Source organism: Hippoglossus stenolepis, chromosome 1 (genome assembly GCF_022539355.2).
Source record: "Hippoglossus stenolepis isolate QCI-W04-F060 chromosome 1, HSTE1.2, whole genome shotgun sequence".
NCBI lineage: Eukaryota > Metazoa > Chordata > Actinopteri > Pleuronectiformes > Pleuronectidae > Hippoglossus > Hippoglossus stenolepis.
This window is the reverse complement of record NC_061483.1, coordinates 14743579-14770195: the sequence shown is the minus strand read 5'-3', so window position 1 is coordinate 14770195 and position 26617 is coordinate 14743579.

Below are 26617 nucleotides of genomic sequence, written 5' to 3'. Positions count from 1 at the left end.
CTCGAGGTGACAATGCTAACACCCTCATATAAAACAGGTTTACCATGTTCATCTTCTCAGCTTTGTATTTTAACATCCTAAGATTAGATAATAAGCACTTAACTCAAAGGTTTATGGGATTAGTTTTACCAATTTTTGGTCATAAACAACTAATTAAAATTTTCATCTGATGGTGACGGCAAATCAGGGGATTGTCAGCCTCATGGAAGTGGAAATGTTTGGGGATCATCAAAATCAGTAGGATTCTACCTCTGGGGACCATGAACGTCTGCATGATATTTCGTGGCAATGGATCCCACATCCTGACAAAATGATCAGCATCATTGTCAATAGAATAGAACATTAATAGAATCATGCCTCTTGTCTGGCTCTGACATTACATCTGCCACATACTCCTGTAACTATAATGTTTTAAAGCTGCTTAAAGCCAAACACTTATGTAGTAATTATGGTCATTACTTATATCTACTTTTGAATAAATTGGTACATCTTTTTACATGCTATCGTCCTCTGAGCATCCTATTGCCATTTAAAACGACTCTGTTCTCCCTCATCCTCGTCTTCTTCGTCTCGCTTGCCCTCCCTAACTCTTTACTCCGCTTTCTATCTGATTGGTATTAACAGGATTATCAATGCTGCTGCATAATTAGAAGTAATGCACCACAATTACTGATATAGATCAGGGGGATTACACTACATAATGTGGGGCGCTTGCTTCCAGGCAATAAATCTAATGCATTTTGATCATGTGCGCTGGTTATCTACATGTCTGTATTTATAAAACACTCTGCCACTATTTCCACACGACTTATGGTAACTGATAATTGTTGGCCCTCGACCAGCCTTCAACCTGCCAGATATTGTACAAATGAGTGAATGAGTCTTCTATCACGGCCTGGAAGCTGAGTCCAAGTTGAGGTGATGCCAACGTCTTTATGGCTCTTCAATATTTTGGCATGTTTGATACTGCATTTCATCTTTATTGAGCCGTATATTTAAAGGGGAGTGTCAGAAGAGATGGGGGGGGGCTTGTAGCCATTGTTTGACATCAACACTCCCAGTGTCACATCACACCATATAGACCAAAGTCCACTGAGCTGTAGAATGTTCCCACAATCCAAAATATAATTGTAACATGGTCATCTCCAGCTGTTAACCTGTATCGCTGTGAGGCCCGCTGCTGCAGGAGCTCCCGTCTATGAACTCACTGACATATAGAGCGACTGAAGGGTATAGCCATCTGGGGGGGAGCTAAATTTAGCAAATCCCAGTGCAGAGGAGGAACATCTGTCTTTATCAGCAGTAGTTAACTCGCTACAGGAAACCCAGCACATGTAATTCATGCAATATTTAGATGAGAGGGTCAGAGTGCTCCTGTGGGGAATGGAGGCAGTTTCTGTTGCGTAGTCTGCATGATTGACCTGGGCCTGGTCTGTGGAGAGAGGTGCCAGCTCTGATCTTTTTAAAGGACAAGACGACACACGGGAATGTCATGCTTTCACTCCCCCATCTGCTGATGTGGTGCCTCCGACTGAAAAAGCAATAACACAGCAAGACGGCATATTAGACTTTAGAGGCTAAATGATGGCGATAGTTAGCGATGTTTAGATAAGGATCAGCTGCGGTTCAGATAGTGATGTGCATTTCACAGATGACATAGTCCAGTGGTCGTAAAAGAAACAAGTTTATTTGCTCAATTTTGAGATGCTTAACCTCGATATTTTAACTATATTTTATTTGATGCTTTTGCTTCTCTACATCTCAGCGTTCTCATTCTGCAGATTCAGATTTTACATACATACAAAACATACGGCCAGTTTAGAAAATACAATCTGGAGAATAATCAACCCTACAGTGTGTAAAGCTGTTAAAATTAGCTCCACATCAACCAGACACATTAAAAATCTGCATGTTAATGCACCCGGGATGATGATGATGATGGTGATGGTGATGGTGATGATGATGATGATGATGATGATGATGATGATGAGCATGATGATGATGAGTATGATGATGATGAGCATGATGATGAGTATGATGATGGTGATGGTGATGGTGATGGGTATGATGATAAATTTAGCCATGTCAGACTCGTCATGCTGCCAAAGCAAAGAGGAGAGAAGAGATGCAGTTCATATCCGATAAGGCCAATATGAACAAGTGTTCCTTTATAATAGAAATATTGATAGTGTGTGGATATTTATATAATATAAAGACATCAGAGGGTTTGTTTTGTATCTTCCCTTCAGATGTTCTGTGCTGCAGTGATAGAATACAAGAGTAAAAGCATCAGCACTGTATGGAACCAAAGAATCTATGGAAGCTGTAATAGTTCTGATGTATTTATTCAGTGTGATGATCTCTATATCAGTTTTTTTAGAAGACAGCAAATTGATTCATCTGATCTATAAAATTATCTGTTGCCGTTTATCATTAATATTCACTTTACTCTAAAACTCTTGTGTCCCTCTCAGGATCCTGTAGAACGATGCCTCTAGTTTTCCAGTGATCTGATTGGTTAGTAGTCAGGCTGTTGGCAGGTTTTGATCCATTATCTAGAACTCAACCTGCTCCTGAGCAGGTGCAGCACTGGTTACTGTGGTTTTAGCTTGGATTCCGCCTGAACTGGACCTGGATGCTGCAACACTGCAGACGTTCACCCTGGCGCCCAAGGCTCCAGCGTTTGCCTGCAGTTGACCTGTTTTTGCCAGAGCCCCAGAGAGAAGCATAAGGGAGGAGATATAAAACTACACAGAGATGGTTTTTGGGTGATAAAACCACAAATATATCTTCAAACTTCAAATGAAACACAGCTAAAGTGTAAAACATGGGACCTACAGCTATATGTAGCTGTATTTCGACATTGTGATGTTGCTACTGAATGGAAACACCACTGTAGAGATGTCACGGTGTGGACTTTTTCCCACCGGGTGATAATCTTGTGACAACACCAGTGTTACTGATTGCACCGAACATTTTACAAGAAAAGACGTGGCAGCTCAATATCTGTGAAGCACTTACTTTGATCTTTAACATTAGATTTCGCTGCGGGCAGCCTCCCTCTTGTGGTGCTCGTGTGGATTTGAAGTGTTACCTGGAGATGCTGCCACCTTTATCACACAAAGTTTGCCTCGGGTTCCCTTTTAGCATTCGGGTTAAATATTGCCAAATAGGCGCTTTTGCGTTTCGCTTTGACTCTGAACCCTCCGCCTTGTCGGACAATTCTCCTCTCGTCACGTGATCAGACTGCTGCTGCTCGGGGGAGATGCTGTCAGTTGTTTATAATTGTGGTAACGTTTGATAATTCTTTATTTGATTAATGTGGTCACAACCACTGACAAGCCCAAAAAAAGGTTTCATGTCTCTGAAATTTTTTTATTGACGATGTAATCGGTGTGTGTCTGTCAAGACCTGGTGAAGGCCTCAGAGAAAAGAGAGAGGGAGTGTGTGTGTGTGTGTGTGTGTGTGTGTGTGTGTGTGTGTGTGTGTGTGTGTGTGTGTGTGTGTGTGTGTGTGTGTGTGTGTGTGTGTGTGTGTGTGTGTGTGTGTGTGTGTGTGTGTGTGTATGTGTTCATGAAGACACTGTTTTAGGAACAATCACAGAGGTGGTTTTGATTAATTTGGCAGCCGTGCAAGATACAACCACAAAAACTTTGCAGGTGTGTAGTTGAGATCCAAACAAAGGCCGAGTTTGAACATGGGTTTGATTCAGCCCATTCACAGTACTCATGAAATAATGTAGTATGGACTTCTGAGTGCGTCAACATGTCAGGTTTCTCGGCCACTGTCCCATCACAAGACAATTATCATTTATCTCAATTTGTCAATGTAAGTATTTAATGTAATTTTTCTTTAAAGTAAAGCCACAGTCACTCATATGTTAACTGCAATGAATCGCTGGCAACCTTTAGAAACCTCCCTGCTGTGATCATCATCATCAAGCAACTTCCTGTGCCAATCTTCCACCTTCACTTCACTTTAATTTCTCCGTCTCATTCGGTCGCCGGCTCCTTATGTCTCTGCTCGAGTACATCCTCAAAGTCAATCGATTATCTGGTTCAGGTCTTTGCTCTCATCTGACGCGCTGTGTCTCCTTGGCTTTCTGACCTGGGCCAACCCCCGCCTCGCCCTGTGGCTCCTTCCGAACTTTGATGGCAGCATCCATATCCATGTCACCGGTCTGACACTGTCTGTCCTGCATCAATAAACATTTGGGGAAGGCAGATTTTTCGAGGCTGAATAATTTATAGTGCATGATTAGAAACTCTATCCTGAGTGGAGGATCCAGTTGCTTGTATGTTTGTCTTGGATCTTTACAATAAAACATGACCCAGTCTGATTAGAAAGTCCACTGTCAACGAGAGCTTGTTGGGTGTGTGTGTAAGTCTGCGATTGTCCGTGTGTGTGTGTGTGTGTGTCTGTGTGTGAGAGAGAGAGAGTGAGAGAACAATTGGAAATAAGGGTTAGCTTTTCTCTGAAGTGGCTCTGGATGAGCAAACATAGTAAAGAAACTATTACGACTTCTCATTTTCATCTTCGTGTGTTTCTAACACAGTCACATTCACAAAACTAGCAATGTAAAAAAAGAATTGTCACACTGCTGACTGAGAAATTTTAGCTGTAATATTTGTTCCAAGAGAATCTGATCTTTCTCAGATGATTTCATGAATGAAGCATTTGAGATGAATATTATTTCTTCAGAAATAGGAACATTATAACCTAATAACACACTTGAACGTAGTATGACAAATAAGACATGCGTGTGAGATTGCTAAATTGACCAAATTCAATTGATATGTGAGCTTCATGTCCACAGTTAGTATTACGGCATGCGAATGTGTAGTTGTGTTGTCTTGTTCTTTATGTCAAGAAGTTTATACAGCACATTTCATACACAGAAGTAGACTCAAGGTGTTGTAATTGGACATTAAAAACAACAGAGACAAAGTTATAACTCAATTCAAAGTCTACAGACAAAATTAGTAAGCAATTAGTTCAAATTATATGAAAAGAGAAAAAAAAAAGATTTTAAAAAGTATGTAAACTAAGTAAAAAGGATAAATCTAGTAGCATTCTGACTCACCAGGGTGCCGGCAGTGATATAAATATTACTCTCGCAGTTAAAACTTTAAATTGTATCTTTGTTTAAAATGTACATTTGTACTAAAAAATTTTAATTGAAATTTAATGATTCAGGCACCGTCTGGAGCCTCAATCTTTTTCCATCAATGTCTGAGGTTTTAGTTGAGTGTCCCTCAGCCCATCACTTTTACAAATTGCTGAGGAATATTCTGGCTGATTAAAAACCCTAAAACCTTTCAGCGTGTGTCAGCTGATGGAGGCAGATACAAGGCAGCCGTCTGGCAGGCACTGTTGTCCTTCACTGGGGCCTGCGCCTCTTTGTGTTTGAGAGGGGCAGCGGGGAGAGAGCGCATCATGAACTTCTCATCATACAGTAGCTGGGAGTGTGTGTTTGGGGTGGGGAGGGGGTGTTATGTTCATTAGCACAGTCAAAATGCCTGGAGGCATAAGCAGAGCAGAAGTGAGTGTGGGGGAGCGGGGAGGGAGGGGTGGCTTGTATGGAAATTGACCAGTGTGCTCTAACTGTTCGTCGGGTGTAGGCCTTTGAAGTGAGCTGTTCAACACTACAGCCCGCCTTGTTCTTGATAATTGCCTAAATGATCTCCATGGAGCGCAGGGCTGTGTTACAACTGAACTAATCCAGGGGCAACCCGCTGATTTGACAGAGAGCTCTTCGCTGTGCCGCCCCCAAACCCTCGCCCAAACAACAGCCTATCTTCCATTCTGTTACGTCTGTTTATTAGACTAACACAGCAGGGGGTGTCATGGTAGTGATGTGGGTTCTGGAGGCGCGAGCGGTGGGGGGGGGTCTGTTTGTTGTAGGGATGATGGCCTCTGTGCTCCTCAAGCTTAGCCACACGCTTAACCCGCACTCCTTGACATCATACCCTCCGCTCGCCCCCATTGATATGTAAATGTGCAGCAGCCCCGTTTGCAAATGAGGGAGGAATAATTAGTCAAGAGCACTTAGCAACAACAACAATAATACACGCGTCTGATCCAGGCTGAGCTGCTCGCTCTTTGTCATTTGATCTCCTCCTGGCAATCAGACAAGCCCCCCCCCATCACCCCCATCCCAGCACCAGAGACACTGGTGGGTTGTGGGGCATCCACAACAAGTACAGTGTTTGGCCTTTCGGAGCCTCACCAGGGTTTAGGGAGCCAGTGGAGCATGGAGGCCAAGCAGAGCCCTAGGCCAGGAGCACGGCGTACAGCGCAGCCTGGGTTGGAGACCTCTCTGGTATGCAGGGAGGTCAGAGCAGAGAGTGAACCAGAGAGGAAGTAATGTGGATACGCTGAGACCTGAGCTTTACAGGTCCTGGAGGAAGAAAGAACACCGTCGCACACATGTCCATGAAAAAGGCCAGGCTCAACTGGAGAAAAGAAAAAGAAAAAAATCAAAGCTCAGCTCAGCTTTCAGCGAGGAAAGTACCGTGTTGTGTTTGCATTTGTTTGTCGGGAAAGAGCGAGAGCCTAAGAGAAGAGGAGCGAGACAGAAAGATGATAAAAAACAAAATGGCCGGCCGGAGGGAGAAAAAAAATATATACAGCATCCATTTCGGGAACAGGACTCAGTGCATTGACTGGGAAAAATAGATTATGATGTCCCATTTACATACAGTGCTTCAAAGAGGTGGGTGTCATGTTAGTGCTCCGGTGCCAGGCGTAATGAAGAGCCCCCCTCCCACCGTCCCAGGACAGGCCCAGTGGCAGGGTATCAGGTAGACTAAGGTCCCATATAAAAGCGGCCCCTATGAATTATAAATCATAGGCCACTGGAGCCACAGCCTGTGGGATACAGAGGGGGTAAGAGGGACTATATTCCCGGAACAAAGGAGAGCCGTGGGAGGGGGTGTAAGGTGGAGAGGTGGTGGGGTTACAGTGTCGTGCAGTTAAAGTTAAAGAAGGACAGTTTGATGGTGTGTCATCGCTGTCATTGTATAACTATTTGTGTTAATGATATTATAATGTTAAGCATTTGAAGGCGTCTGCTGTATTTATTCATTTTTAACTGTCAAATATTCACCTCATAGGGAGTCAATATGAAATGCTTTCTGAATATTTCCTGCCCCAACACACACACACACACACACACACACACACACACACACACACACACACACACACACACACACACACACACACACACACACACACACACACACACACACACGTTCTCCTTTCCGCTTGTGTTCGTGTGAAAAGATTTCTGAACCAGCTGGAGTTCTCTGGTCCTCCCTGTTGGTCAGTGGGTTTTAGGCTTGGTTCAGTCAGAGGTGATTGAACAGAAATATTGTTTTTTTTCCTCCCTTTTTTTAGGGTAGGGGGGGCTATGCTGATGAAAGGTTGATTGATATGGTGTCAGGCGCTCTGTGATGGATTAAATTGTGTGTGCAGACGTTGTGGCCCTGGCCAGTCATGGCTGTTGCTGCCTTTTCCGCCAGCCACTGCTGCGGCAGCTTTAAGAAAATTTGATTTTCGCTGCTCAGAAACATACGGCAGCCCCCTTTCTCTCCGCTGCCTGACTTCCATTTAGTTTGAGAGTGCACAAGTGATTCTTTATTGGATGAAATCTGCGCCGGATTGGATAAAGTGTTAGAGCGCTGAGCCATCTATCACTATCACCGCCCCAGCTCCAGTTTCATTTTAAAAGAAAAGAATGAAAGCTGAAAAAACAGAAAAGAAAAAGAAGAAAAACAGACAGCCATAGGATGTTGGAGATTTGAAAATTAACTGTGGCAAGGAAAAAAAAGATCCATCCTCCAACCACTAAGCCTGTTTCCTCTGTTGGAGGATACCAAGCTTTTCTCTGTAAAGATGCCTCCATGAGTCACTAGTCTCTCAAGCTGTGCTGTCTCTCTGCTCTCATAATGTCTGCTGACTGGCCTGAGCCCACACCTGCTCACACAACGCTCATACATTTGTTTAGTTCGTTTAACCAAGCGCTTGATTTGTTTTCTCCTTGTATGGTCGTCAACACCGCTCCACCATGTTGTGTTACTGTACATACATGTATTATATTGTTTTTAGGCATTGAAAGGAAGTTAAGACGAGACATTTCTTAAAACTGCCCTAAATGAACAAAGGACTTAAAGTGCACAGAAAAATTGTGGCTTTCTCCTTGTGATGACATTTGTCTTTGACTTGCTATACAAGCCGAAGACTTATGTACTTCCTGATTTGTTTTGTGATCATTTTCTAGATAATTTTTTTAAGCAATCTTTTTTGAAATTAGTATTTCTAGCTATCGCATAGGTACAGTTTTAAAAACTAATTGAAAACAAAGATGGCCTTTTGGATCATTTAATTCCATCCATTTTGTAAATCTTCATTTCCCTGCAGCTATTTAACTTATCTAAAGATTATTTCCAACCAAAGAAAATATCAGTATTAACATAGCCTACACATGCAATAAAAATCAAGATTTGAAGCGGTTGTTTTGCATTGGGACTTTACCTTTTTACAGCTCTGACATAAATATGGTTATTAAAAAAATATTATTAATTAAGTACATATTGGGTGTGAAATATAGTCAAATCAGATAGTTTGTTGCTTCACAACTAAACCAGCCCTCTTTACTCACAAATAACCAATCTGTCTGTCCATCCATCTGTCCGTCCATCCGTCTGTCCATCCATCCGTCTGTCCATCCATCCATTTATCCCGGCTTGTACAAATCTGGTCTAACTCATCAATCCTGCATCCCAGGTCCGTCCCAGTCCGGCCTAACATGGCTCAGTGTAGATCAGTGAATTAGTCAGCCTTGTTTGTTTGCTCACATGTGGCCATCTCTCTTCCATTCATTTTTAAACACAATCCCTTATGTTCCCCTGTCTGTCCATTAGTGCTGTATAAAGCAAATGGCCATGAATATACCTTAGGGCGATGCAGAGAAGAGATGTGGAAGGAGCGAACGATGGAATGAAGGAAGGAACTAAGGAAGGAAGGAAGCATGAGTAGAATAAAGAGCTGGGGGGAAAAGGCGGCAAAAAATTGTCCAACTCCTATGTATTTCATTTTGTCTTACATAATTCATTTGGAAATGCATCTTGTATGATGTAAATCTGTTCAGAGGCACCCTCTATCTCAAGCCTTTACCCTTAAATGTCTCTGTGGTTGGATTGTCCTGAGGCAGTTTGGACCCACCAGCCCCCCCCACACCCCCACACCTTAATAAATCATTATGGAGCAGAACCGCACTTATCAAGCTGGTCAGAGACCTCTAATGAGCGCAGGGACCACGACTCCGCACTGCCCCAGAAATATTTTATTAAGAGCACATTTAAACACACACTGCTCTGACCACGTTGGCGAGCCCCCTGTATCACATCTGCATCAGAAATCTCAGACTTGAGAAGATCCGTATGTGAGACCCTCACATTGTTTAAACAGCCTGCTGTGATGCAGCTGACTCTGTCCTCTCGTCCTTCTTGTCCACTGGCCAACACTGAGTGCCCTCTGTGGAGCAGTTGTAATATTTCCTGGATCCCGATGGCCCCTGTGGGGCCTTATGACCTTTGCCCCTATGCTCTAGTTATGATGGCCCTTCAGAGAAGAGAACATACTTGCAAGTCAGACTCAGTTCATCTCCCAGAAAAACTGTCTCCTGCTTCTCTATCTGCATCGTTTGATTTATGTGTGGAATTGAATGTAGGCAGATTTATGAGCCTCTAAATGCTTCTTTAAGTCCAATATACATTTCAAGTTTTTGCATTTAGTTTGTGTGTATTTTAAATGAAATGGCCCTCTGAAATGAGCACGATGCCAATCAAATGGCTCTTTTCTATTTATATCAGGTTGAATTGATTTTAGACTGAAATGAACCACAAATCGAAATAGTTTTTCCAGAGAAAACACTTTTCAACGTCATTTGTTCTATATGTGAGCTTTTAATGTGAGAGTGAATATACTATTGTATATCCACATGCGTCTGCTCTTGTAATTGCTCTTGGAATTAATGTGATGAGGTAGAATGAGAAATAGAAAGAGATCATATCACAGGTTAAGGCCAGTCTCTGTGATACAGACAGACTGTCATCAAAGAAATGCTCCGGCTCTTAGCCATGAATCCACTATTCAAAAACCCCTGACCTGGGATAATGGCAGGTACATTGTTAATGCATCATTTTTTTAATAAGTTTGAAAATTGCTCAGACCACTGAACAAAGTCAGAATGAGCAAGGACTCACTGACAGTAATAATAAAAGGTAAGAAACTCTTTCTTTTACATTCCTTTTATGTTTCCAACATCCAAGACTGAAGAAAAGTAGTAAGAAAGAAAATCATTACGTGGTTGTTTCATCTGACTCTTTTCCTCCCCAGCACAGAAAGACTGGGCTGATTAAAGATGACTAAAACCTAAACCCGACCAAGCTGCGTCCCTCTTCTCTTTCCTCCTCTCTTCAACTTTTATTTTTAATGGAAAATATGCCCCAAGCTCGTTTACTCAGGAACAGAGGGATATAAATGTTTTAAAATTTAACCAAAAAAGAAAAAAGAGAGGGAGGAAAGTGGAATGGAAGGAGGAAAGGATAGGTAATATGAGAAAGATTTTAATCTTAATAATTCATAAAGCAGTCCTTCAATCCCCCTTTTTCTCTCTGCTGACTGGTGTTTGATGAAGACACTGGCTTTCTCTCTGCTCGGCTGCAGCAAGGTAAATGTTGTGCGTTGTAGATAGGCCTCAGATAAGGCCAATGTATGAGACACTTACCAGGGGGAGAAGGAAAACGGCATTACAGGCAGAATATGAGGGAGGAGAACAGAGCAGGGCCGTACCTAAAACAAGGTTAGACCGGCAGGAAGGGCCCTAAGGGGAGCTGGGCTATGACTGCAAGTCTGTCTGCACAGTGATTGTAGCCTCTCTGGGTCACATGGTCGGCATCAATCCTTAAAGCCAGAGAAGCAATGTTTGCTTATGTGGAAATTCATTAGCAAGTGACCAGACATCAAAATGCCACATGGCTTTGTTGGTGCAAAACTGCCCTTAAAAGAAATGATGCATTATGTTTTTTTTTTTCTTCTGAATTTTAGAAGGGGCAGGAATGTTATTTTCATTATTTTGAAGATCAGTAGTTTCTCATATGTAGGCATCTCTCCCAGGTATTGCTTTTATTGCAGTAAGAGCCGGCTACACAGGAAGGATCCCGCGTATTTCATGTATTTTGTGCACAAATTGTATATTTTTTTGTCCAGAACTCACAGTGATTTGTAAGTATATGGAAAAAAATGGACAGGCTGAGAGTGTGTATGAGAGAGAGAGGAAGAGATGAGGAGGAAGGAAGAGGGCTTTGCTGCTCTGAGGTGCAGCCCTCTGATCTCCTTTTAAGTTGTGGCCCAGCATGCTCAACATAGGCCAGTCAGACCTGCAGCCCCCCCAGGGTTCAAGCTCCGCTCAAAGGATTCTCCTCTCTGAGGCTCCTCTGCATAACCGCCAGGCCGCGGCTTCTTTCCACCTCAGCGATCACACGCGTGCACTTCCCGACCACGACACGCGTGTTGACACTGTGTTTGAGGAAGTGTTCTGTGATAATGTCCCAGTATTGATCAGCTATCTGTGATGATAGCTGTTGGGAAAAGCGGCCTGAATTCAATCAGGAACGATCGTTGATACCGGAAAGGCAGCCCGGCCTGCAGTTTGCCACGGTGGGGGCGAGGTGGAGGAGGGAGGGGGGGTGAGGTTGTTGGGGTCCAGGGTTCATCAAAGGTGAGGGGTCCTCCCTCCCATCTGTAGTCCTGGGAGTCAGGTTCAGCCAGAGGGTCTGTGGGGGACTGGAGGTCTGGACGCCATGTCCATCTGGATCAATTTGCATACAGGGGCCAGCTGACTGAGACGGCCCCTCCCGGTTAGTGACAGGAAGAGATGGCTGGAGGGGACGCTTGATTTTGGGAAATGTGATTTTTCTAAGCAGTGGAGAGCCGAACTGCTCGACTATATATTCAGTTAATGTAATGCAAATTGATTTTCAACATCACCATCGCTGCTTATATCTCACTGGGTCATGTTTATTTTACTTACAGTATGTCTGTGATGGGAGGATGCGGTCAGCAATTATTATGTTAAAAAAGGAAATTGACACTGAAATTAAATTACAGTAAACCTTGAACTTGGCAATGTGAACACACATTTTTAAGTGGTGAACGTATTTTTAAAAAGCACATTTCAAAAAATGATGTGTCGGTTTTATAATTTTTTTGCTCTAAGGGTGGATGCTGGCAGTTGCCTTGTTTGCTTGTAGATGTCATGCATTTCTGTGTGTGCGTGTGCGTGTGTGTGTGTGTGTGTGTGTGTGTGTGTGTGTGTGTGTGTGTGTGTGTGTGTGTGTGTGTGTGTGTGTGTGTTTAAGGCATTCATGAGATTAGTGTGAACCTTGTCCTCCCTGAAGGTGCAGAGGCCAGGCACACTGCCGCCGCTCATATGCATCTCTTTTATTGTCTATTGTGCATAATCACAGTCCTCTCGCTCCCCGGTGCCAGACTTTTGACCCTTTTTATGTCGCTGTCCATTTTCAGCTGCCCCGCAACCTAACAGGCATTAGACGACGGAACAGATGTGCAGGGAGCAGCCAGTTAATGCTAATGAGGGCTTCTCAAACACCAGATCCTTTTCATAAAGTCTGGACGACAGAATGAGGAGAAAGTAGTGGTCAGCATGTGGAATCCAGTTTTAGTAAAAATAAACCTACAAACCAAAATCCCTGATGGATTTATATTTAAAACAAATCTTTAATTATGGCTTGAACTCATAAGTCATCGTCTGGGGGTCATAGGGCAGGCATGTGTTTGTGTGTGTGTGTGTGTGTGTGTGTGTGTGTGTGTGTTTGTGTGTTTGCGTGTACGTGTCTGTGTGTGCGTCTCTAACATGCAAGCGCGTGCATGTGCGTCGTGGCCACTCGAGCGTCTGTGTGTGTGTGTGTGTCCCCAGGCTAGACAAAGCACACGACTGGCAGTTCCTCCCTGTCACTGCAGAGGCCTCAGTTTGTGTGTGTGTGTGTGTGTGTGTGTATATGTGTGTGTGCGAGTGTGTGATCAATCTCACGTGGACCAGTCATGGTGTCAGGGCAGCAGTGGATCTGACTCTCTCTCTCTCTCTCTCCCTCTCTTCTCCCCTCATCTCCCATTTCTCTCCCTCTCTCTCTCTCTCTCTCTCTCTCTCTCTCTTGCTCCTCTCCATACATCCTGTTTCTTTGACTGTGGGACAGTAGGAGTGCCAGGTCAGGAGCGGGCCCCCTACACAGCGCTCATCTTTGTGGAGGATAATTAATGCATGCCAAGCTGGAGGGCTGATCCCGCCGCCGGACGGCTCCGAACAGGTACCCTCTCCTGACGCCCTGCTCTGTTTCACTTTGTCAACACGAGCTCTGCTGACTGACTGATCTGCTGACCAGCACTCACTCATGCTTTCACTTTTCCTCTCTCTCTCTCTCTCTCTCTCTCTCTCTCTCTCTCTCTCTCTCTCTCTCCCTCTCTATCTACCTCCCTCCCTCTCCCACTCTCTCTCTCTCTCTCTCTCTCTCTCTCTCTCTCTCTCTCTCTCTCTCACACACACACACACACACACACACACACACACACACACACACACACACACACACACACACACACACACACACACACACACACACACACACACACACTGTACACAAGGCAGCACTCGCACCCATTACTGAGTAACTTTTATTAGTGTTTGCCAGAGTGAGAATAGCTCGGCTTCCCTCTTGATCTGCATTGTGTGGGTTTGCAGGTTTACAGGTGTTGGAGGGAGAGAGAGACACGTTTTATGCTCTGAGGTGGCAAATGTCATGTTTTTGAAGTTGAAGTGGGTTGTCTTTACAGCTCTGGGCTGTACGAGGTGCTTCTACGCCTCTGATCGCCTCTGATCGACTTTCTCAAAGGTTACAGCTTTTCTCTTTTCTGTGATTTTGTGTATTTGATGTGTTATTCCTCGCTGAGATAAAAAAAAAAAACCCACCAAAATATGTGGCAAAACTGTGATGAGAAGCGGTTCAATCTGTTTGACAGCTCTGCAACTTTTGTCACTTTTCACCCTGAAGTTGTGACTGAAATGATGCAGTGTTTTAAATCCCAAATTCATAAAAACAACACAGAAATGGGGAGATGTTCATTTAGAATTTCTCAAAGGCAGTGGCGAACTCAAGTTACCCGAAGTATACAACAAATCATTTCCTACATTTTGTATGTTTTGCTTGGGTTTTATATCATCAATGATACATTGCAATTATTCAAGTTAATTAACACACTGACTTTGATTTTTAGTTTATTCTGTTTAAATCATTTATTTCATCACAGTCAGATAACTCAGCAAAACAATATAAAAACCAATATCGCACAGAGGCTTCATTTTCAGTTACCACATTATAGATTACTACAAGGTGAAACACTTTTTGTTTAATTTATTTTTTGGCCCTCAGTTTGCATTTAAAAAGGCCGGATCAACTTTCAACTTCTTCTAAGGCGTGCAGCGAAGCCGCCACTTCATGGATCTGAGCAGGGGAAAAGGTGTTTCCTGTACTTGTCACTCTCGTTTTTGGGTGAAGAGAGATTTTTGCAAAGGGTCAGCTCAAGAATTTACGGTGGGTGCAGCTCTGGGAGCCTGAGCCGGGGGTTCATTTGAGCGAGAGCACGCGATGGTCGTCCAGAAACTCTCTCTGAGTGCCCACCTGTCAAATGTGTTCAGCCTATGGTGATATATCGTAATATAACTTAAATATGTTAGCATTCTGCTTATTAGATGAGGCTAGGTGACCCATCTAGAAGTTGTTTTAAACTTAATTTACACGTACATACCCACCAGTCCAAAAGGTTAATGGCTGACAAATTAACCCCTGCAGCATTATCTTACAAATGGCCCGCAGCATATGATAACCTATAATCAATATCACCAATTACGTGTCAGACAGAGGCTATTGGCCGTGACCTGTCTCTCATGAAGAGACTTTCGGAGGAAACCGGATCTCTTGCACTATGCAGATGCAGGGTCTCTCCCTTTCTGATGTCATTTACAGACACCTGGGACCACCTATCATCCACTGCACCACTACATCTCTCCATCTGATTCATAACCTCCTACTCTGCCTCATCCTCCTCTCCTTCTCTTCCTCTCGGTATCGATCTCCAGCCTCATCTTCCTCTCATCCTTGTTCTGGTTATTCTTTTCTCTTTTTTTAAATGAATTTGGTCTGTCTTCAAATTTAAGTTAAGACTGACTAAAAGTTTGGGAGTCCCTTCAGTATAGAGTCCAGCATTTTTAAATCTTACACATAAATGATGATGTGACCACGTTGGACCTCTATGAACAGGTATCATTGTTTTATCCCTCACAGTACACATGTTATTAATCAGGGGAAATAAATTATTGTTTTTGATTTAATGTCAGTTGTAGAAATCTGTCGTTACTGCATTAGAAATAAATATCTTAGATAATTTGTTGTTCATGATAGAGGCCTGAACAAAATTTAATGAACTACATGATAAACTCATGATGAAAGTTAGAGAAACTGCGTGTTTTAAGTTTGGACCAGAGTTGCCAACTCATAAGTACATCAGGAATGTGATCAGTTTTCTGTTACATGTAAAATCAAATCAAGTGATTTGAATTCCTGAGTGCAGCAGCAGCAGCAGCATCTTGCAGATAAAATCTTCTGTTTCCTATTTTCCTGAACAGGCCATCTTTATCTATCTTTATCTTTTTGGAAGTGTTACCTTGTATTTACATAATTAATAAGAAAGAATAGTATAAATATAAAAAGGAAAATACCCTGCAACTTGATGGCTTTCAAATAATCACTGACTCCTATGTTAATTAACATTTTTATTGCGTGTTAATTAAGTTTCTTTTTATTATTATTTCATTTCTATTCGAAGTTTAATAATAACTAAGAGTCTGTGGACAAACCCTTTGATTGCTTGTAGTAACGAAAATGTAACTTAAATTAAGGCCTCAGCACGATGTACATGTGTAACTTCTCCGCTTTCAGAGTGAAGTCATCGATTCTAACCATCAGTTCGTGTCCGGACATTTTCACCTGTACGTAAAAAAAACCCCCGCAAATTTCCACTTAGGTACTTATTAAACAATCATCTGTATTTATATTCATGACATGCGTGACAGGAATATGTGTTATAAGCAACGTGGACATGAAAAGCAAATTTAACTCCACGTTTCTGCGTTAAATTCGTAAAAAATCCACAGTCACGCGTTAGTTTTATTTATTTATTTGTATTCATTATTTGACAGGTGTTCACCAGACTCCCGATGTATGAGCGAATATTAACAGACCAGTTAAAGCATCCAAATGTCTGCATGGCGCACTGGATACACCAAACTCGTGAGTAAATAATTACTGAATAATAATAATAATAACAACAACAATACAAATAATAATAATAATAATAATAACCTCGTTACAATAATAAAAACATTTCAGTAGTTTTCTATCATATTTAATCTGAACTAGAGAATTTCGTCATTTGGTGCAGACAGCAGGTGTGTGTGTCTGTGTGTGTGTGTGTGTGTGTGTGTGTGTGTGTCAGCGTCAGCCTGTCTGTCTGCAGTGTGTGTCTGCAGTGTGTGTCCTCTCTCTCGGTTGTGTGATGGTCACTGGCTGCAGAGACCTTGAACTTCACCGGAGCTGGTTGGGGGTTGAGATGTGGGGGGGCAGCTGAGAGCCATATGTGACTGGCTGCTGTGACACCCGGTGCACACTGGGAGCTGCTGCAGAGGACAAACGTCTCTCTGACCCTCGGATATTTTCAAAAAAAAAATGTTTTCCTCCTATCATTTTATCGCAATTACGAATTTGCTGTCTTCCTCTTATTCCGTGTGTCATTTGACAATTCCACCTGCCAGTTGCTGAGATCAGTGGGGAAATCAAAACTAAACTGAAATAAATTAAATAAAAAAAAATATATTTATCAGGAAGACATTTAAATGTTTGCCTAAAAAGGCCTCACATTTGGAGCTCAGCCCTTTAGATGCTGAGGCCTGTATAACATTCAGTCCGGAATAAGGTGATGTGAGGTGCAGGAATCAGAAGGGTGGTGGTGGGGTTTCCCCCCTCCACCATCACTAACCTTCATCCAGGCTGTGCTGCACATGTCGGCCCCTGTCTGCCCTTCATGGATATAGGATGGCACAGAGAGAGGGGGGGGTGATAGCTTACTGTAACCAGTATAAATAGAAACTCGCAGACGATTCATTATTTCTTTTTGCTCTTTTCCAAATGGCTGCTTTCATCATCGGTTCCCCCAAACTCGGACTATTTTGTTTCACAAATGTTAATTGATTAGTGATCAAACGTTCCAGTAGATACATTTACATCCTGCATTGATGTCGCAGCTTTCTATTTTTCGCTGCACATCAATTTAAAGCTATGGAGACTCGCAGGCCCTGTATCCTGTGCAGCCTCTCCTGTGTGTCAGGTCTCACGGCGTAACCATGATGTCATCTTTAAAATCCCTTTGGTGTGCGAGTGACTTGAGAGCAACTCTTAATAACGAGCACTAAATAAACCCTGTTATTATTCCTTTCTTCTTATTGAGACTGCAGGTGCAAATAAATAAATGATGTTTGGAGCTGAAAGTTCGAAAAATAAATACAGAAACTCAGGTGGATGGCTGTGGCAGCAGGTCCCATGCAGGATGATTTGTTTGCCACTTCAGCGCCAGGAAGGAAAAAAAAGCAATAGAAGAGGAATAGATGAATGAAAGCAGGTTGCTTTAGCTTTATTTGCTGTTGCTATTTAGACTTATTTCTATTTAGACTTTGATGTTCATTTTTATCGTGACAGATCTGCAAAACATAAACAGCAGGCCCATACCTGGAATTATAATAATATGAATAATATATAATAAGATGCCTTTTTCTATACAAAATAAATCATATAGCTTAATTATTTTTTGGACTAAAATAAAATGCCAGGCTTCTGTATTGATGGATTTATACGAGTATAATTAATTAAAATATTTGTATTGTTAATAATAATTAAAACATGTAAATGTTTAATGAGGCTTTCTAAATGAGATGCAGATAGGCCCACCTTGTTGCTCACTGCGTTGGGGCCTTGATTATCGCACCCATGCAAACAAGTGTGTCCTGTTAGAACGTAATGATCAGCCTGTTAAACACGCGGAATAAACTTGTCACTCTCAATTGGATCACGAGCCAAATTCCTCAACAGTTGGCCCGCGAGGCAATTAATACACGCTAATAGCCCGCGATAAAGCCTAATTAGGCCCGATTAGTAGGGAAAAGGGGAAGAGGGTGGGAGGGCGGGTGGGGGTCGCTAATTGAAAAGCAGAATCCCCCCCAGAAAAAAAAAAGGAGGTTGCGCATGGAGCAGCATTGTAGACACACGCGGGCTCCTCATGAGCTGCAAACACCATTCACATTCAAATGAGAGTGACAAAGTTTGGCACAGAAACACAGTGCACGTCCGCCTCCTGCCTCCCAGTCTGCCTCCACGGGAAAAAAGAAAGGATCCAAAAAAATAAAAAAAGCGCTCCGCCTTTTGTTAACCCGACACGTGTTTAGAGGAGCGTTATTTGGTTAATTCTGGAGGAGGATGGCACCGTGCCCAACCAGCATGGAGCAGAAACCCCCAAACACACGGGAAGACAAACATTAAGAAATATTCAAGTGCTACCATAAATACTTTAAAGGTGCCATCATAATAATTAGATTGTTCTTTCTTTAAATATTTTTTCCAACGCGCGTAAAGGCGCACCAACAAAAACACAGTGGCTACAAGGAGCGTCTCAATGGAATAAAGAGGAGTGTGTGTGTGTGTGTGTGTGTGTGTGTGTGTGTTGAGAATGGACTTTAAATGCATTTAAGCTACAGTATAGAGGGGTGAGCCCTGCCCCTGTCTCCCTCTCGCTGGAGATTTGCACCCTCCTGCTGCCGGCATTGAGGAGTCGCTCTATGTGTGTGTGTGTGTGTGTGTGTGTGTGTGTGTGTGTGTGTGTGTGTGTTTGTTTGTGTGTGTGTGTGAGTGTGTGTGTGTGTGTCTGCGTGTGTGTGTGCCTGGCCATGCATGTCATATTCTCGACCGAGACACACACGCAAACGACGCCTTTCCTGCGGCATTTGTCTCTTTCTTGTGCACCGCAGTGAAAATGTGACCTAAATAACCATTTTATTGTCTGTTCCTCCTTTTAGACTTTCTCATAAGAATAATCTGTAACTTTGCAGGTTTTGTTGGAGCACCCCCCCTCTCTTCTCTCTCTTCTTCATGATGTAGGCTTCTTTGATGAGTGTAATATTAACATGATAAGGAGATGTCAATGAAACGCTCTCTACCTGACTGAGCAGATGGTTCTGTGATATACTGGGTCTAATGTAATATTAATGCATGCAGGGCTTGTTTCTTATCAGGAAGGATCTCTCCAAAATTGTCCTCCACAGGGACCCACTTAGAGTGAAGCACACATAATAGAAATGATCACCCTTTTTTCATTTTTTAGCCTGCATCTGAAAGATATCACTCCACTTTATACAGTAAGTGACAAGAATTTTTTTAAAAAGCCCATTTCATTTAGGGGTAGCTGTCTGGTTATATGTGAAAGAATATTTTCTAAAGAAGTTAATTTCCAGCTTTTATTAAATGACATTTTATGATAAAAAAAAAATCTGAATAATAAAAGAGGGGGGAAAAAAAGGAAAGAATTTAAGGAAATCAATAAAAAATGTAGGAATCCGGACTGATCATAATCTGAGGTTAAAACCAAAATGGAATTTGGGAAAATCCATATTCAGGCAAACTAATAAGTAATTGCAGCAACTTTAATTTTAAATGTGGTTGATTTTCTTTAAGATTTGTCTTTGGCTCATTTGCTGTGATTAATGTGGCACTTTAATTCAGTAAAAGTTTTGTTTTAATTACAGAAACATTTACACTGTTCTACATTTCTCTATTTTTGTTAATGCGTAATATTTTTTTTTAAATAGTCTGAATAGTGCGTGGATCTTTTGTTTGCATATGAATATTAAAATGCATTTTGATTTCTAGTAATTTTCTGTTCAAGGCAGTTGAGATGTATTTAAATGACTGGTGTTGTCAGTTGGAGGTATTGATTGTAGGATTGTGAAGGTGTAAGTAAAATGCAGCGTTGATGCGTCTGCTCTGGGCTGTGCCCCGTGAGCAGAGAGGACTTGGAGGATAATGAGGCATAATGCTGCCGGAGACGGGGGCCTCCTGCTGAATAAATCCCAAATTATACCCCAAACCAAGTGAACATTTTCCTGGGGGCCACAAGGTCAAGTCCACGACCCCTGACCCCAGAGAGTCTGGGTCTGGAGAGGAGGTGAGGCAGGAGAACGAACATGGCTGCTGCTGCTGCTGCTGCTGATGATGAGGAGTAGGAGCAGGAGGAGGGAGAGGAGGAGGAGGAGGAGGAGGAGGATGGCGAGGGAAGTGCCTGGGACCTGGTTGTTGTCTGTCTCTGCAGCCTGCTGTCCTCAGCCCTGCTCCTCCCTGGTTGATTTTAGCCAACACTTCATCTATTATTTAGCAGACTTATTAAAAGTTATTTCAGAGCCATCAGGTCCTGCCAGATGACCTGAGAGCGGGGGCCCTCCTGAGTGGCCAGACAGACTGGAAAATCCAAATGGACACAGTGGAACTGCTAAAACACACAGGCTCAAAACAAACAGAAAACACTCCCTGCATTATTAAGAGGTGCATTCACTATAGGAGAAATAAGAGCTCTTCAATATTTTACAAGCACAATCTCAAATATAGATGAATGTTTAATTAAAGCCAACTTGCAGTATATGTAAGAGAAAACTACATAAAAGCACAAAACAGGAAATAACATAACAAGGGACTGAAATAAATAAGGATCCTTCCGTGTATTGTGTCAAAAGCCCTATTTAAAGACTAATTGGATTTCTTAAAATGAAGCAGGAATCAGGAATTATTTGTGGAAATATACTCTGAATATTAATTTAGTTAAATCATTTTGTTATATTCCAAACGTATTTAAATTTGTCTTATTTTACGTGAGTTTTAAATAAAAATAATCAGTAAATCAGAATCATGCAGGAACAAATCTTATTTTAAATCCCCTTTGAATCTTATTTGAATTTTCAGAGCCAATAACAGCAGCATTCGATTCAAACCTATTGCCTCATCCCCTTGACGCTGGCTTAACCTATGTCTTGACACAGCTTTTGCTCTGGTCAGTACATAGTTTTGAATATTCATATATATCTTTGCTGAAGAAGCGTGACATAACCTTTTCCCCCTTAATGTGATGTGTGCACATGCACTTCCCAGCTGTGTCCAGAGAGGGCTGGGCTATCGCGGGGCGTAGGGTGGGTGGGTGGGGGGGGCGAAAGACGTATAGAGCAGGAGCTGGCCGAGGCGGAAAGGTCAGGGGAGGCAGGAGACAGGCGGGCTGGCTGACTGCTAAAGCTTTGAACCTAACAGATGGTGAAGGTTAGGTGACGTCCCCTCGCCTGGCCTTTCCCCAGTAATTGAGGATAATTTGAGCACCAAAGAGAGCAGGCCTGTCCACTGTCAGGCCCAGAGAGGAGAGACGGGGTTAATATGAAAATGATTTTGCATTACGGCTGGCTTTGTGGGGCTGGCCGCAATCCTAATCCTGGCCTGAGGCGGCAGGAATGAAGAAGTGTCACCCTGGGTCCAGGCGCCACGCCACGCACATGAATACATCTCCAACCCATGGCCCTGTGCCCCCCATTAACCAGCACTCTGCCAGGACCGATTACACACTCGCACTCAGGAGCCGGGCAAGCTTTGGGGGCATTTTAGGGAGGCTCGGGAGTGAACTGACATCACCCCTCATCCCATAAGAACAAAAGAGTTGCAGACAGGCTGTGTGATATCAATGGGGATTATTTTTTACCTGTTTACCTTTTTCCTGTAGCTAAGTACGTCTCCCTCGTCACTACTAAACTCCTATCAGGATCACTTCTTTGGAAGTTGCTAAAATCTTCTAAACGTACTTTTGATTTTTCCAAACAAATGTGCAAATTTACAGCCAGTGGGATCCTTTTGGTCTTCTCACTCATGGTCCATTTTGGGAGAAACACTAGATTTGCAACATGAGTAGACTGACTGGACTTCCCCACAGCACGAGCCTGTCAAGTTGCAACTGTGGGACCAATTCTGTCCAGAAAGTTGCCTCTTTGGTGTGATGAAGTCATTTACAACTATTGATCTAATAGTCAAACTGGGCATGTTAACCTGAACAGCCTTGGAGGGAGTTTCTGGGAAAATGGAGGCGCCCCAGGGACCCTCTCATATAAGCTCAAGCGAGACACAATAGACAGAGATGTAATTTAAAATGTTAGCTGTGGCCTGGGCCCTCTTATAAGTTGTTATAGTGCTGCAGTCCTGCCACAGCTTCCTGGATCCATTCGAATAGTAAAAGTTTCATCGTAAAAACCCACGGCACTTTCTGTTGGCCTGAAATATTTGATTAATTAAAACCAACTTTCACGGCAAAATTACTTTTCAAATGTGCAATAGATTAAAACGAGGAAAACCAAATGAAAACCTCTGAATTTTCGTCTTACAATGCAGAATATACACATTCGGGAAATTCTTACACAAGAAGAACAATGCAATGCAAGAGACAATATAGTGAAAATATTGGCTAATGTAAAATCTTAATTAAAACCAGTTCTTTTTTGTTCACTATGAGACTCCCAATATGAGATGTGGACATTTCATACTCAATAAAAATAGTAAAGATAAACTTTTAACCATCACAATTAAATGTAATGTATCCACCTGATACGATTTTATCATAAACTGTATGTTTCATAAGTATATGCAGTTTGTCCAATAGTCACCATTCATGGCCTATATATGTAAATCTATTAATTTAAGTGAAAAGTTAAAACTTTAATTCTTAATATTCTGTTCACAGGTAGTTTCACATTCACAACTCTTAGTGCTCTCTGTAGATGTGTGTGTGTGTGTGTGTGTGTGTGTGTGTGTGTGTGTGTGTGTGTGTGTGTGTGTGTGTGTGTATGTGTGCGTGTGCGTGTGCATGTGTGTGTTGTGAAGTGGCTGCTGTGCTGTGCAGTCGAGCTGGGTGGCCCGTAGGCTCCCCCAGGTGTAGTCCAGATGAAGGGGTCTTTACAGGGCCGTCCCTGCTGCTGTGCCCTCTGCTTGTCCATCTTGTTCCCCAGGAGCAGCGAGCTTTATACCCCGGCTCGGCCTGTGACCTCCTCCTCCGGCACGGCCTGTCTTTATAGCAGGAGACGCACCCTCCTGGCCCGGGAGGATAGTCCCACCGGCTAGAACTTCTGTCCCCCATCTCTCTGTCTCTCCACCTCTCTGTGCCCTCCTTGCACACGGGAGCCCCCGCTGAAGTTCTGGTAAATTGAAACAAGTTCAAGTTCATGTACAGAATGGAGATTAATAATGATTTATCGGCTCGGCTTACACCACTTATTTTGTTAAAAAGCAATAATTGTCAAAGATGAAGGAGTTTGGTTCAATAGGGCAGGCAGATGGGTGCTCATCCTCGCCTCTCAGCCCACCCCCCCTGTGCTTTATGGGGATTGGTCAGTTGTCAGGTCAGTTGTTCCCTCTGAGTAAGAGGGGTGAATGAAAATTGTAGACTGCCTCCCTAAACAATAAGGAAACAGCTGTTTTATGGAGCTTTTAGGTCATTTTCTTTTCATTGTGCAACACTCACACGCACACACGCACACACATGCTTACACACACGAATAGTGACAACAGATTTTTTTCTACCATATTTTGTGATGTAACTCATATTTCACTTAATCACAAGAATTACAAAAAAATCTGACTTGCTCTCTCACATAGAGAGTACATTTTCCTGTAGTCAGACACTTGTGTTTTTTATATTTTACATTTGCAGCCTGGGCAGAGCCAGTCCTTCCGAAGGCTTTCTGTATTATTATCTTCTGATTATTTCACTCTCTTTTTTCTTTCCAATTGGAAAAATAGCATTCATCGCTCCTTTGACCTACAAGATCATGGCAGAAAGTATGTCTTTGAAAAGTAAAACAAAAAATCCACTTTTAAATAAGATCAATTGTAAACAAACCCAGGGCAACCCTTTGAAAGGCCCTGCCAAGAGATTTACCTTGCCCTGTAGCAAATAATATTTCTTGAACTGGGTTTAAATTTCAAGTGTCTTGGGTTTATAAAAACCTGGAACAAAAGAAAGCCAGTCTCTGAGCAGCAAATATTAACCGCTAGTTGGGCAAGATGTCAAGATTGCCTTTTTTGTTGTCTCAAATACAGGGCCAGATGTAGTGTCTGGAAAATCCCAGAATAAACGTCAGAATATATCCCTATTTACTTGAATTCAGCGGGATCACTATAAAACCCCATCTGCACTGTTTGAGATGAACCTTATCTGTATGTTAAATTGTCACAAGTTGTATCCTCATAGATCTCTTTAAATAACTGGTGTCTTGTGATATTTATTATTTTCGTTACTTAAATATTTTTATTATATTTTATATTTTTACTTCCATACAAGAAGTGATAAAACCTGAATGCTTTTATTCACCCCATGATTTCCGACTCGTAATAATATTGTACATTATTGGCATAATTTGATTTCTACCAGCTTCCACCTATGCTCTATAATTTGATGATGAATTATAGAAAGAAGAAAAGAGATGATGCTGTCTTGCTCTGTAATAGCTATCTTCCAGAATGATAAACATAGCAATAACTGTTTACTTTTTTTTGGTAATAACAGTACAAGGAAACCTGGTAATGACCTGTTCCCTTCATCAGTCTCATATCGAGCCATGATGAAAGCATATGGGAATTTGTTGCCTGGGCCTGGTGTGACATCCATTACTCCTTATTATCCTGCAGTGGTTCCACTCTCATCTCTTTTTTGCCCCACCGAAAATCCCCAATACTCCCAATATAACAGCCCACTCCAGCACGTCAGTCCCACCTCTCCATCGTGCACGCTGCCACACAGTTTTTCTTTTGTTTGTTCATGGGAGAGAACACATCAGAGGACGACGGCTACGTAATCATAAGGAAACATACTGCTTGTGGACGCAGCTTGGAGAGAACTTCGGCAGCTGGACGGAGGGAGGAACAGAGCTGTCTGTAATTTGGTTTTCCATGTAGTGAGCCCAATCACAGTCAAATAAACCCAGTTTAGCTCACCAGCCGGGTAAAACCTTTTCCTTGCAAAAAAAAAAAAAATACCCCATTGCACCGAGGGAGCCTGTCCCTGTCATCTGATGTTCCACTCTACTTAAAACAGAGAGGAGAGAGAGTGTGTGGGGGGGGGCTCGTGGGGTGTAGACAAAAAAAAGAAAGGAAAAGCCACAGCCTCACTATCATTTTATTTTGATTTTTTTCCCCCCCCACCATCCCATTCTTTAATCCCTCTGATGAAGTCTGGACAGGCAGAGGCATGCTCTCGCAGACAGCAATTTCACTGCACCATATGCGGCTCGCACATCGGATGGCAGGGAGGAGAGGGGTCTATCGGGAGCACAGCCAGGAGAGAGGAGGAAAACACACGACATCAAATCCAGAATGGGCTGCAGTCGGGGCGCGCTGATACCCCCTCGATGTTTTTTGTCTGCAGCATCCAGCTCGTGCTCCTTTAGCAACGTGGCCACCGCGCATTCATTCAACGCACCGACTGTAACATGTCACAAATGACACTTGACCCGTTGTGGAAATGTGAACACTTAATGCAGGTAAACAAATGAGCCAGGTACTCACACAAAAGGAGCCAGGTACCCCACACAAAATGGTGGTGAGCGGAGCGCTGTTTGGCCCCTCCCTGCACCGAGGATGCGGTGCCGACACCCTGATCATGTGATTAGAGAGGATGGAAAGTAGCTGCGTGTCTACTGTGGTTGCCTTCCGACTTCCCCTGGTTTACTTGTCCGCCCAGAGGAGATGCCTTTAATTCACTGTGGGCAAGTATTGGTACAAGAGAGAAGGACAAATAGGACGACTCATATTTAGTCACACATTCAAGTCATAGTTTTGCAAAAATGCATGAGGTTACGTTTGCTTTAGATATTTACTTTTGGCAGCGAAAATCCAAGATGTGTTTTGAGTTTGAAAATATATGAGAAGTCTTTTAGCGCCATGAACAAAACCAGATTGTGAGAATTTGCATAGTAATAGGGCTTTGAGGGTTGCTACCACCAGATATTAAGCACAGCATCTTTTACAGAAAGAGATGCATGTCACTGTAAAGGGGAAAGGGAATGGGCGGAGGCTCAAATAATTAAATTTGGGTCAATAGACCTTGCCCAGTTACATACAAGGGGAGATCCATAACCCTGCTTGTTTCGTTGATCCGCTTGCATTTTCATCACACTCCGTGCTGACCAAGCAGGTTGCTCCTTAAATCTCACACTTGCCTCCTATGGTATATACATAATATATCCATCTCGTATCCTCCGGACTTGTTTACCCGCCCCCCCCCCCTCCCAGTGAAATATGTGCGGACCCCAGGAGGGATGCACTGCATTCGTTCTCCTCTCAGAGAAGAGAGGGAAGGAGAA